This window comes from Lycium barbarum, chromosome 11 (genome assembly GCF_019175385.1).
Source record: "Lycium barbarum isolate Lr01 chromosome 11, ASM1917538v2, whole genome shotgun sequence".
Lineage (NCBI taxonomy): Eukaryota > Viridiplantae > Streptophyta > Magnoliopsida > Solanales > Solanaceae > Lycium > Lycium barbarum.
In genome coordinates this window covers 11559972-11574203 of record NC_083347.1, presented here as the reverse complement: position 1 = coordinate 11574203, position 14232 = coordinate 11559972, and the positions used below count along the sequence as shown (strand labels likewise).

The window sequence follows — 14232 nt, the reverse complement described above, 5'->3', positions numbered from 1 at the left end:
GCAAAATGCGACACTCGAGAGTTGGCCTCCTCGTTTTTCTGCCACCGCCCCATGAGCGTCATCATGATCTTGATTCAAAGTTGGGGCGCAAATTCATATCTTCCAAATGGAAGGAAAAGTGGTAAAGGTAACCGTCGTGCCGCGACGTTAAATCAAGCGCTTGGTGGGAGGTAACCCATCGTTTTAAAAGTTTTTAATCGTTTTTGAAATTTTATTTTTTAGAATAGTTTAGTTTATGGTTTTTGACTAATCTGCAAAGTTTCAGAACTTTTGGAGTTATTTTGAGCATATCGGATACCCGGACAGCCCCCAAAACCAGTAAAAGCTGCAAAAAAAATATTTTCTGGTGTCACAACATGCGATTCGCATGTCATACATGCGAATCGCATGTTGCGTCGCATGTGGTGACAGACACTAAAAAAAAAAAAAAAAAAAAAAAAAAAAAAAAAAAAAAAAAAAAAAAAAAAAAAAATTCTCTGGTGACATCACATGCGACTCGCATGTCATACATGCGAATCGCATGTCATACATGCGAATCGCATGTCATACATGCGAATCGCATGTGGGGTCGCATGTCATGCCAGTAAAAAAAAAAAAAAAAAAAAATTTTTTTTTTTTTTTTCTTCCTTTTCTATTTTTATGTTTTGTTTCGATTATGTGCAGCGAGGACACTGCAATGTTTATAGTTGGGGGTGGCACGTAGTAGCGCATTATATTTTGAAACTTGCTCAAAATTTTTAAAAATTTTGTTCTTTTGACATGTTGTGGATTAGTCACTCTTATTATTTTATCTTCTTTCATTAGTCTTGTAAGTTTAGGCGTAGGTTCTCCTTTGAGGAAAAATGTGAAAACTCTTGGCTTGTTTGGTACTAATAGAGTTAGTCTCTTGCATGTGAAATTGAAATGTGAATACCTCTCCAAATTGTTGTGAAAGTTAAAAAGCAAGGTGCATAGGAAAGAATGATCTTTGTGACAACTTTTTGGCTCATTTTGTGACTCTCTACCTACTAGTGTATTGACTTTGGATTATGAGATACTGAACTAGTTGTTCTTGCTTGGGAAGTGAAATTGATCCACCTTGAATAGTTCATATGCCATGTGTGTGAGTGTTTGTTGAATAAATCTTGTGTTTACTTTTATCATCTAGAACTTGCCCGGTTAGTCGTTCAATGCTAATTTTGATTATGTTGGTTGGAGAGATGACCTTGGGCTATCTTTGTGAAAAAAAAAAAAAAAAAACCTCTTTAGCCTTTCTAGCCTACCATTGCATAAATAATATCACTAGTAACCCCATTTGAGCTTATGACCTTTTCTTTGATTGCCACATTACAAGCCTTTACCATGTTTGATGAAAAGTCTCTCTTTTGAACGTTTCCCTCCTTGAACATGAAATTGTGAATTTGAGGCCAAAAGCCTAAGTTGGGGGTGTTAGTGTTGCTTGAGAGTGGTGAAGGTTGGTGTTGTGAAAAAGTCAAAAGAAAGGAAGAAAAATTGAAAAATACAAAAAGGTTGCAAACTTTTTTGTGCAAAAAAAATGCATCTTTGTAAAAAAAAAAAAAAAAAAAAAAAAAAAAAAAAAAAAAATTTGGCAGGTGACATCACCTGCGACTCGCAGGTCAGACCTGCGATTCGCATGTGGGGTCGCAGGTCGTGCCAGTGAGTAAAAAAAAAAAAAAAAAAAAAAAATTTCTTTCCTTTTCTATTTTTATGTTTTGTTTTGATTATGTGCAGCGAGGACACTGCAACATTTATAGTTGGGGGTGGCATGTGCTAGCACATTATATTTTGGAACTTTATAAAGGAAGTTGGAATAATTGGGGAAACTAGTATGCAAAGGAAGGAGTGTTGTTTTGAAATGAAGAGGAAAGTGGACGAAAGGTTTTGTGTAGTGTTCAAGGAGGGCGTAGTCACTTGTATCCCAAATACTTATCCTACCCTTCCCTAAGCCTACATTACAAGCTTAAAAAGTCCCTATGTGATCTCCAACTAAATGTTCTTGAGTTAGTGATAAACGAAAATAAAGGCAAGCTTATGGTGTGATATTTGTTAGCACTAGAACTTCTTTGTTGAGTGTGAGCGACTTTTGTGTATTTGTCCCTTGTGTCGTTGCTGTGAATATTGTGATTTTGGGACTTTCTTTCTTGTGAGGGCATATGGATTACGATAGAGTGGTGATGTTCAAAAATTCCAAGTTGAGTCAAGTGAGCATATCTAGCAAACTAGTGGTTTTGAGTCACTTATTGAGACTTGAGTGTTGTTGCTTGATTATTTTAAATCTCTATTGCATTCTTGAAATTGTATTTTGAATGAGGGAGTTATTTGGTTGAAGCTTCACATGCTTGTAGCCTAATTGTTGGTACCAACCAAAGTCATGCTTTTGTGCTTAAAATGGATCCTCATTGAGATTTTGGTTTTAGTTTGCTTGAGGACAAGCAAAGACTTTAAGTTGGGGGTGTTGATGAGTCGTGAAATTACGCGATATTCGACGCTAATTCCTTAAGCTTTTGTGACTCCTTAAGCACTTTTGTTGTTACTTTTTGTGTTTCTATGTTGTTTTGTAGGAAAAGATGCCCGAAGAGCATAAAAGAGCAAAATGGATCAAAATGGACCAAAATGGAACAAAATAGAGCAAAACAAGCCAAGTAGCTGAAATGAGTGATCGGAAGATACCAAGTGAAAAGAAAGTCAAAAAAGAGGTCAAACTGGACATTTTTGCAAAACTGTCAAAACTGGACAGTTTTGCAAAAACGGGACAGATTTGCAAAACTGTCAAAAAGTGGACAGTTTTGCAAAAACGGGCAGAATTGCAAAAACAGAAATATGGGGGCAGATTTTGACATTTTTTGGACTTGGAAAAATTGGGGGGAGCTACAAAAGAGAGGCTAGGGCAAAACATTTTCTATCTTTGGTCATTTTGCAAGTTTTGGAGGCTAGGGTTTCACCTACACAATTGGAAGAGAAGATTGGAGCACTTTAATGAGATAATTCTTAAACCTTTCTTCAATTCCTTGTTTTGTATTGTATATCTAAGTGTGTAGTATTTATTTTCTTCACTTGAATCTCGTTTATGGAAATATTCTATGATTAAAGTGTTGAATGAAACTCTTGTTTTGGTTATGTATTGAATGATTTTTATTGCTATTGAAGTGGGTCTTTGTTGATTTAATTAATCTCGTTCTTGAATGTTTCCAAAGGGATTAGCTAACCCTAGGACTCACCCATTTACTTAGATTGAGCTTGGAAAAGGAAATCTATGCACCAGGAAGTCAATGCATGGAACGAGAGGATGACGACTCTAGCGGTGGTCGGACATGACACTCCGGTCCATGAGTACATGACTTGGTACATGCATATCACTCACTCCTTAGTTGCCAACCCCTCGACGCCGCGTCCTGATGGCCGAGGATATGCATCACTCTCAGGAGCGTACGAGGCGCTGGTAAATTTATTCAATCGTCATCTTATTATGTATTAGTTTATGAATTTATTCAATTCTTAAAATTTGTAAATATATGCAGCTACAGATGACTCTGATGATACACCATGAGAGCATTCCCCTTACGGAGTCCACCGACCCCGGGATAGCGACATATGCGGCATGGATAGTTCATCTTACCGACACTGGTATAACACAGGCACAGGAGTGGCATCGTGTCGATGAGGATGTACCAGAGGGTGTTCCTGAGGGTGGTAGGGCTGATAGAGGTGGGCGGGCTAGCAGAGGTGGTCGGGCTGGCAGAGGTGATCTGGCTGGCGGAGGTGGTCGGGCTGGCAGAGGTCTAGTAGATGAGCCTGACGATATGTCCCGTCAGGCTCCGTCGGCTACAGATACCCCTTCTTATTCTAGGCCGTCGACTTCACAGAGACCTGGATATACGCCAGAGATGTTCTCACATTATGATCTGTGGTCATCATTTCCGCAGGTGCCAGTTGGTGATCTATATATGGGAGGCGGATATGAGGACTTGGATATTATTTTCGATGACTACTTTCTCCGTTCTACAACCGGGCCTTCGGCACCATCTGCATCTCCGGCTCCGCAGGCCGCTTAAGGGCCCTCTCACATGCCATCTCAGGAGTCCGTCGACACACAAGTTTGTTTTTTTTACAACAAAATAATGTATTAATTAATTATTTTATTAATCTAAACTAAATTATTTACATGTATTATAGGTTCATTCTTCTGCGCCTGTGGGCCCGTCTCCGCCCGTCCAGATTGACCCGTCTCCACCTCCAGCTACAGCTCTGGGTAGCGCTCAGGAGACAGTTGAGGAGCCAGCTAAGGAGCCCTCTGACCAGCCATCTCAGGAGGCCGTCGACACACAGGTTTGTTTTTTTACAAAGAAATAATTTATTAAATAATTGTTTATATGTTATTTCATGTTTAGTTTATGAAAAATTAAATTGTTTATATGTTATTTCAGGTTCATTCTTCTACTCCTGTGGTCCAGTCTCCTCCGATTGAGTCATCTCCTGAGGCATCTACAGAGGCTACTCAGGTGGAGACCGCCGCTGTCTCCCACAGGAAGCATATTTTCACCCAGGGCCTGAAGAAGGGAAGAAAGGATGATCATGGCATAGATCATCCTGTCTTTAAGAGGAGGAGAGAGGGTCCTGATGATAGTGAGGGTGGTGGGGTTGGCCTTAGGCGTTAGGAGATTGTGTATTTGTAAATAAAATGTACATTTTATGTTAATATTATATATATTTTTGGGTATTTTTTTTAATGATAATTAGTTATTTTAGTATTTAATGTCGATTATTAATAACTCATGCGACGTCCTAGATTAATTAAAACCCTATAAAATATGACAATTAAACTTAAAGATAACAAGTTTCCAAACTTACTTCGGAGCACTTTACAACCCCTAAAACGACGATCCAAACATATATGTATACTTGATGTAATGAGACGACATTATTGTACGCTAAAAAAAATATTAAGTTCTATATAAAATATTTATATTCTGACGTTTTGAAACGTGACTAATCTTGGGTCAAAGTACCAAAAAAAACTTAAAGATAACAAGTTTCCAAACTTACTTCGGAGCACTTTACAACCCCTAAAACGATGATCCAAACATATATGTATACCTGATGTAATGAGCCCACATTATTGTACGCTAAAAAATATATTAAGTTCTATATAAAATATTTATATTCCGGTGTTTTGAAACGTGACTAATTTTCAGTCAAAGTATGGAAAAAAGCTTAATTTTCAGTTTGATTTCCAAAGAATAAAGACTCGGGTGGGGGACCCGACCTCTTTTACGCACAGATTATGTGCGTAAAAGAACTTTAGTGTAAAACTACACTTTGGTCCTTTTACGCACATAATCTGTGCGTGAAGCCTATTTAGGTTTTTTTTTTTTTTATGGGTTATTTTGGTTCCAAAAATTTTTTTTTGGGTTACAAAAGTCTTGAACTCTGCATTTTGGCTTGTACATATTTGCACCCACTTGGTACAGTTTCTTATCAATCAATTGCTTTACTTATCAAAACGAGGAAAATTACTGGATTACTTCAAGAAATAAACAAGAGAGCAATGACAAGACATATATGTTTGGGAAGTAACAACATATATATTCCAAACTCTTTCACCACAAACTATATTTTGTGCAGAATAAGTGGAGCACCATATTGAGGTTGCGTCGTTATTATGGACTAAGGATCATGCACATAAGATGGAGATAGTTCGAGGGAGAAGCGTTGTAGGATCATAGCCAAAGCCATCTTTGCTTCTAACATGGCAAAATTTTGTCCGATGCATATTCTGGGACCCCAGGTGAATGGAAAAAATGCGACTCAACCCTTTGTTGCACTTGAGACTCCATCTCTGAATCTCTTAGGATTGAATTTCTTTGCATTTTCACCCCATATCTCTTCATCGTGATGTAATAGGACCGCTGGTAAGGAGAGTAGCACACCTGCTGGTAGAGATACATCTCCTAATACAGTGTCTTCATTAGGCCGCCGGGTAATTGACATTACTGGGGGGTATAGCCTTGAAGACTCGTACAAGATCATTGTCACCTGCGTCAAAAAGTTCTCCTCCATCAGATATAGATAGTATGAAAAAAAGACTTGACAGAAGTTTTGTGCCCAAACTATTCACAGTGAAGTACTCATTCAGCTCGCAACCAGTCTGCAAATGAGAAATCTACATTTCATCCCCCCTTCTTGGGAGAATGAGTTGTCTTTAATGGGATCTAGAGTTTTAAGTACATATAGTCCAGTATCAAACACTAGAACTAAAATGCAATCTTGTCAAATTTAAGCACCACCTAGTAGCAAAAACAACCAGACAATCCACGCTGAGCAGTTGAACCAACTAGCAATATTACTTACAACTTTCAAATGATTCAATCCATCAAAATCTGGTTTCTGACTCCCAAATACTTGCCACACCTCTTCTCTGGCCCATGCCTGCCAATCTTGATGTCTACTCAACAAAATTAGAGTCCATACGAGCAATGCTGATGTAGTCCCTTGGCCAGCAAAATAGAATAAGTTGCATTCTTGAATGACTTCTTCAATGCTCATTCCAAATCCTTGTTTCCATGATGTTCGATTTCCTTAAAATGATTCCAGCAATATGCCAAGTAGATCCTCATTATTCGCCTCTCCTCCTTTCATTGCCTTCACTCTTTTATCAATAATACCTCTAATTGAGGTCTGAACATCCTTTTCAATTTCCTTCATTCTTGTGTTCCTCTTTGTTGGCAAAAACCTATGAAATAGTTTAATATACAAGAAATCAAAAAAGGAAAAGCAATATGCATCAATAAATTATCGAACATGAGAGTGAGAATTATGTTGCACTTCCCAATGAACTTTGAATAGGAGTACTATGACTATAGTAGAAAAAAATCATTTTACCTCCATCCTGGGATATAAACCGACTGCACAGCTTCTATAAAATACTGAGCTTGTTCCTTCTGAAGTTCAAGTATCCTTCTACCTTCTTCATAGCTACTGCCAAAAGCTGTCCGAGAGATTGCATCGCTAGTCAGTTGTTGAAGGTGAGGCCATACATCTATCTCATGCGAGCCCTAAACTGAAACAATGTCTTCCCATTTGCACAGCATCTCAGTGCAGCTCAAACAAAAAGCTGGAACCATATGCTGTTTAAGAAATGGTTAAGAGAAAAAACTCAATGAAGGGACACTTCCTGTAATAAACTTTGTATTCTGAAACACAAGATGCATTGTTCCGAACAAATACATGAAGAAAGAATCACAATTAAGTTGATTTTCAAATGAAAATAAAACAGAAAAAGACAACTCAAACAGAATCATTGCAGTTGCAAACCTTTAGCATCTTTAGATGGAAAACAGGATTGATGATTTTTCTATGTTTGGCCCATCTGTCTTCCTCATGGGTTATCAGTCCTTGTAACAGAAACTTGGTTAATGGACTTGTATGAGGCTTTTGATATAGAAAGTTTTTGGTGAATACTTCCTTTATAAGTTCAGGGTCCATGATAAACACCAGCGGTTCTGGACCGAACCATATAAAGGATTTTTTTCCCTGCATATGTTTCCCTTTTAACTACTCCAAATTGAAAATAGATATCTATTCGACATATAAAATGAAACTAACATGGCTTTTGAAAGATAAATAGATTAGGAAACAAGAACACACCATGCAACTTCTTCAAATCACATGTTCCTAAACCTAATCTTACAAAGAAAACTGACAGCATTCACAAGTAGAATAAGGCCCGATTTAATTTGGATAACTTAGCTGTATAATTTGTTCTTCTCCTTAAATCAGTTTCATTAGTAAAAACCATCCGGTGATTACTGAACCAAAAAAGTCAAATTGTAATGCTAATGACAAACTGTTCTTTCAAGAGAATTAAAACATGATTATTTAAGAATTATCAGATATCCTTTATTTGAACAAAATAATCTATTTTCATAATGTAATATGGCATTCATTTTGATATAGGCATAAGCCTATTAGCAATGAACTGGGGCACCAAGTTTTAATATGTGTGGTGGATACATTATTCATGACATTACCCATGGCATTAAAATTGGAGACCAAGTACTTCTTGCTATAAATAGAAGAGCTTTCCATAGTTGAAGACACACCAAAAACAATAGAAGAGCTTCTCTTTCTCTGTCTTCTTCTCTTCTTTTAGAGTATTATTTTGTAAGAGAGTTGTGTTGGGAAACACTTGTGTGAACCTATTCTTCGAGTGATCTTGTGAGGTTATCCTTTTGGGGTTTTGGGGATATTAGAGTATTTAATTACTCTAATTTTGTACTCTCTTTGGTTGTTTTGTACTCTTTTTGTATCCGTTGGTGTCAGTAAATTTGCTCCTCTTTTGGTTGTGGATGTAGGTCAAGTTGACCGAACCATGTTAAATCTTTGTCTCCTATTATCTTTGTTATTGTCTTTAATTGAATGCTTTGTCTAATTCCGCACTATCCCGGACTCCTGATCCTAACAAATTGGTATCAGATCCTAGTTAGTTCGGGTCTTGTTCTAGTAGTCATTATGACGATAACGAAGATTTATGTTGAGAAATTTGACCGAAGTGCAAACTTCGGTATGTGGCAGCTGAAAATGGAAGCTATCCTGGTTTAGGATGATCCAGATATGGCGTTGCAAGGAAAGGAGAACAAATCATAAAAAATGACGGACGAGGAGTTTGCTAGCCTTGATAAAAGGGCGAGATCTAGTATTATACTAAATCTCTCTGATAATGTATTGCGTGAAGTAGCTTCGGAAACCACTGCTAAAGGCATGTGGGAAAAGATGAAAGGCCTGTATATGAAAAGGACAGTAGAGAACAGACTCTACTTGAAGCAGAAGCTTTGCACGTTTCGCATGGATGAAAGTACTTCCATACTCTCACATCTTGACGCCTTTGATTCCATTCTTATGGATTTGAGTAATACAGATGTGAAGATTGAGGAAGAGGATCAAGCCGTTTTGTTAATATGTTCCCTACCCCAATCCTTTAAGCATTTTAGAGATACTATACTTTATGGGAAAAAAATTATCTCTTATAGAAAAATCAAATCTATGCTGAAATCTAAAGATCAGATAGATAGAGATATTACTGGGGAAGGTAGTGGAAATCAGGGGCTGGTTTATTTGTTAGGAATAAATCTGATGCAAAGTCCAGATACAACAATTTAGTGTGTCATTATTGTCATAAAAGGGGCCACATTAAGTTTGAGTGTCCTAAGTTGAAAAAAGAAAAAGAAAAGAAAAATGAGCACGGGGATTCTGACATTGTTGAAGCAAGTGTTGCAGCTGATGAGATTGAATGAGCTATATTCTAAGTAGCTGAAAATAATTTTAGTTCTAACAATGAGTGGATTTTAGATTCGGGTTGTTCGCATCATATGTGTCCCAATAAGGACATGTTTTCTACATATGATTCTATTGAAGGTGGAGTTGTTTTGATGGGCAATAATGCTGCCTGCAAAATTATTGGAAAAGGAGCAGTCCGAATCAAAATGCACGATGGTGTGGTGAGAACTCTCACCAATGTTAGATATGTTCCTGAGTTGAAGAAAAATCTCATCTCTTTGGGCACTCTAGAATCTCTTGGGTGTAAATACACAGATGAAGGTGGAGTTCTTGAAGTCTCCTGAGGTGCTCTTGTGGTTATGAAGGCAAGTAAGTTTGGGATGTTGTATACGTTGTTGGGATCTGCTGTTACAGGTGTTGCTACTGTTTCGACATCAGACGGAGATCCGTCTGATTCTGACATCATGAAATTGTGAAATTTGCCCCTTGGGGCATTTTGAAAAAGGTGGAGCAAAATTACTATATCACTCAAAATTAGGCCAAGGTGGAGATTTGTAATATGGCCTTCATTTTGATATAGGCATAAGCCTATTAGCAATGAACTTGGGCACCAAGTTTTAATATGTGTGGTGGATACATTTGTTCATGACATTACCCATGGCATCAAACTTGGAGACCAAGTACTTCTTGCTATAAATAGAAGAGCTTCCCATAGTTGAAGACACACCAAAAACAATAGAAGAGCTTCTCTTTCTCTTTGTCTTCTTCTCTTCTTTTAGAGTATTATTTTGTAAGAGAGTTGTGTTGGGAAACACTTGTGTGAACCCATTCTTGGAGTGATCTTGTGAGGTTAACCTTTTGGGTTTTTGGGATATTAGAGTAATACTCTAATTTTGTACTCTCTTTGGTTGTTTTGTACTCTTATTGTATCTGTTGGTGTTAGTAAATTTGCTCCTCTTTTGGTTGTGGATGTAGGTCAAGTTGACCGAATCACGTTAAATCTTTATCTCCTGTTGTCTTTGTTATTGTCTTTAATTGACTGCTTATTCCGCACTATCCTGGACTCCCGATCCTAACAGATAATCTAGACCAAACAGAAGCTTTAACTTGTTTTATTTCTGGAAAAGTTAATCAAACCATACCCTGCAAAATGCTTCTAGGCATAAGGTCAGAGTTCAGTGTAAATCATGCATGTTTTAATCTTCTTTAGTCTTTTAAGTTTAGTGCCAACAAACAAAGTTGAGGGGTTTAAAGTGAATATTTAAGTACAAGCTTACGCTATTATATAATCCAATTTCATCAAATAAGACACAACAGTTGAATCACTCTTTGTCTAACTCAGCTGGAAAAATTCATAAAAGAAAGAGTATTCAAATTATTCAGTCAATTAAGTTGCTATCAGTAAAGGAACTGAATGAGAAATTTGTAAAAACATACCATGTTTCTTGATGGTCTCAAGAAAGAAAGGTACCAATCTTGGTGCTATATCATGAGAAAGACTCGTGGATTTTGAGTTAGCTTCCTTAATCATCCCAAAAATCTCTTTGATGTCTCCATACAGTATCCTGTAGGAGTTCCTTTTAGACCTTGTTTTCTCAGTAACTTCTCCACCTTCTTTGGTCTGAACCAAACCCAGTTCAGAACTCTCCATAGACACACCAATAGAGTAATTACTTTGGCAGCACAAGATGATATTACTATGATTTGAACAGTGTCCATTTTCGCTCATTATTCGTGTCCATTTCCTTGCATATTTTATAGAGTGAATAGGTTTTAAAAAGGCATACTACATAACCAAACACTCAAACTTGGCCTCAGCGGGCAAGTATGCCCTCCAACTTTGGATGTGCACAAGTAAGCACCTCAACTTGTATAAAATTGAACATGTAAACACCAATGCTAATGTGGCACTGACGTGACACATAAATTTTGGAGGTGTCTTAGATGATCATTTTATAAGTTGAAGTGTTCAACTGACAAAGTAGAGACAAGTTGAGGTGCTTAATTAAGTGGAGACAAGTTGAGGTGCTTACTTGTACACACTCAAAGTTAGAGGGCACACTTGCCAGCTGAGGCAAAGTTTGAAGGCATGTGTATGTAATATGCCTTAATAAAACCCTAAACTATCACCTTACGAGTTTCATATCTAAACTATTAGGTGTTCACAGATTTCCCTTGAACTACCATGAATTCATATTAAATACCACCGGAGGAATATGACATGCTACGGGAACATTACACTCTTCAAGCTCCTCCAAAGAGTTTCAAGTGACAGTACACGTGGATTTTTTTGAATAGACAACATTTTGCGAGTTTCATTCCTAAACTATTGGGCAGAATCCCCTGAACTACCACGAACTCATTGTGCCACCTGGACTCACTTTTAAGACTTTTTTTCATCATCTACGCACCTCTCAGCAAGTTATCCCTAAAATTTTGCCACATATTCAAGCGAAGTTTTTAATCTAAAGGGAATTAAGTCTACGGGGTAACATGAACACCTAATAATTAGGTATAAAACTAGAGGAATGGTGATAGCTTAGAGGGGTTCTAACCTATTCACTCTATTTAGAGTTAATGGTTAATAAAACATATCTAAACTATCACTTTTTCGCGAGTTACTTTCATCAACTATCCATTGTTCTCTTACCTACCTAAACGGTCACTCTTTTTGTATTAGAATACACCTCTATGCTACGTTGCTCCCTTTGTATTAAAGCACGCCTCTATGGTTAGTTGCTCCTTTTGTATTAAAACACTTCTATGCTAAGTGGGCCAAATATTTAAAAACAACCAGCAACAGGCGCGAAGGCCAACCTAACATCGAGGTGTGTTTTAATCCAAAAGGAGTAACAGTTTAGGTAGGTAAATGGAATATTGGATAATTGAGATATGAAATTTGCGATAAATGATAGTTCAAGTGTGTTTACCGTTAAATCCTCTATTTAATACCCACAATTTCCGTGCAATGGCGAAAAACCGAGGGTTAGGGTATAAGCAACGGAATTGACGATCTGTTATCCAAGCATAATACCCGACAAGATCACAGATTTCCTCCATTACCATGATATCATTTTGTAATGGAAGTAAGTCAAATTAATTGATTAAGAAAATTAGAAAGACCCCTCCCTGGGCCGATTAAAAGTTTAAAGTAAATGATTGAAATAAAAAAAACGGAGGTTAAGATTTCAAACGTGGCCAGCTCGAATTTCTAAAGGAAAAATAGATTGCCGTACACCATATTTTAAGCAAATATAAATGGTTGAAAATAAAAAAACCGCAGGCTAAGATTTTCAAATATGACCAGATCAAGAATAAACCTCAAACATCTCATCTCCTATTTTCATGCAAAACCCAAATACATAGATCTCAAGCTTGGCGAACATGGCCTCCATGGCCGGTGGCCAATCCACGATGGAGGCTGGCCAACCCTCACTAACTACGACTGTTCCAAAAACTAATCCTAATCCATTACAATATTCAGATCTGTTCAAACCAAAAACCTTGAATGATTCATTACATAGTCAGATACAATCACTGCCCCAAATTCCAATGAAACCAGTAACCTTCCTACATGGGGTGCCATACATTAAATACACTGAAGCAGAAGTTGATCAGATGAATGTCATTGAAAATATTCAGTATACTGTGGTAGGGAAGTTCTCATATGGCCAGCCAGATATTGAACAACTTCGTTTGATAATCCCTGCACAATGTGGAATAAAAGGTGAGTGTAAAACAGGTTTTCTAAGAAACCGCCATGTGCTTATTAGATTAAGTCTTTTTGAAGACTTTGTGAATTTCACATCAAAGCCTGTATACTACATTCAAGATAGAGAAGGATACTCGTACCAAATGAGACCACTGATCTATGATTCGAATTTCAAGGTTGATGAAGAAACATCAAAGACAATGGCATGGATTTCCTTCCCAAATTTATTGCCTACATACTTTGTGAAGGAAACTCTTTTTTCAATTGCATCTGTAGTGGGTATGCCTATACAATTGGATATGGTTACGATCAACAAGACTAGACCTAGTTGTGCTAGGGTCAAGGTTTTAGTAGATTTGGTAGCGGATTTACCCAAAACAGTGAGGATGGATATTGAAAATGAAAAAACAGGAGCAATAAGGACTGTTAATGTTCAGATTCATTATGATTACCTTCCTAAGTATTGTAGGGAATGTAAATTACAGGGACATGATGAGTATGATTGTAGAATTATAAATCCAGAGCTTGCTCAGTACGACAATGAAAGGGAGGAAATGCCAAAGGAGAATTACAAGACAAAACCTCAGAAAAGCTCTGATGAAGTGCACAATAGTAAGGAAAGCAATAAAGATCTCCAAGAGGATAAAGAAACTGAAGCAAAAAAGGCCAAGAGATTACAAGCAGAGGAACAACATAATAAAAAGCAGGCTAATGACAAAGGCAAACAATAGCAAGAGGAGGGAAACCAACAAGGATATGAAGGGAAAAAGAATTATGGGAAATACAATTATAGAGGATACAATAATTTGTACGATTATTCTGCTAGAGTGTTGGCAGGTGGAAGAGTGTTAGGAAATTCGGGAAATTGGAATCCCATCAAAGACAACAGAAACTTCAATGCTGAGAAGGGAAGTGCAAATCATAGCAAACAGAAAGAGACAACAGACACTGCTACATGCAACAAATTTAACACTTTGGTGGACTTGGAGGAGGGACAAGAAAATCAAAATAAAACACAAGAAGGAAGCACACATAGTAGCAATCCTGTTAAAGAGACAGTTAGGCCATGGGTGGATGCTGCCTTTGGGAAACAAACAGAAAATAACAAAGCTATGAAGGAGCAGGGAAAGATAGATAGCAGACAAGAGCAAGATAATAAGAAGGAGAAAGGGGTAGGGGATAATCAGTCAAAGGAGATAGCCATACAAGATTCAGAAAGAACAATTACAGATATCGTGGAAAATGAT

At 37.3% G+C, this 14232-nt stretch overlaps 1 pseudogene; it reads right to left on the bottom strand.

The window, feature by feature from the left end:
- Positions 1-5607: 5607 nt before the first annotated feature.
- Positions 5608-10992, bottom strand: LOC132620483 (cytochrome P450 CYP72A219-like; annotated as a pseudogene).
- Between the last annotated feature and the right edge of the window lie 3240 nt (positions 10993-14232).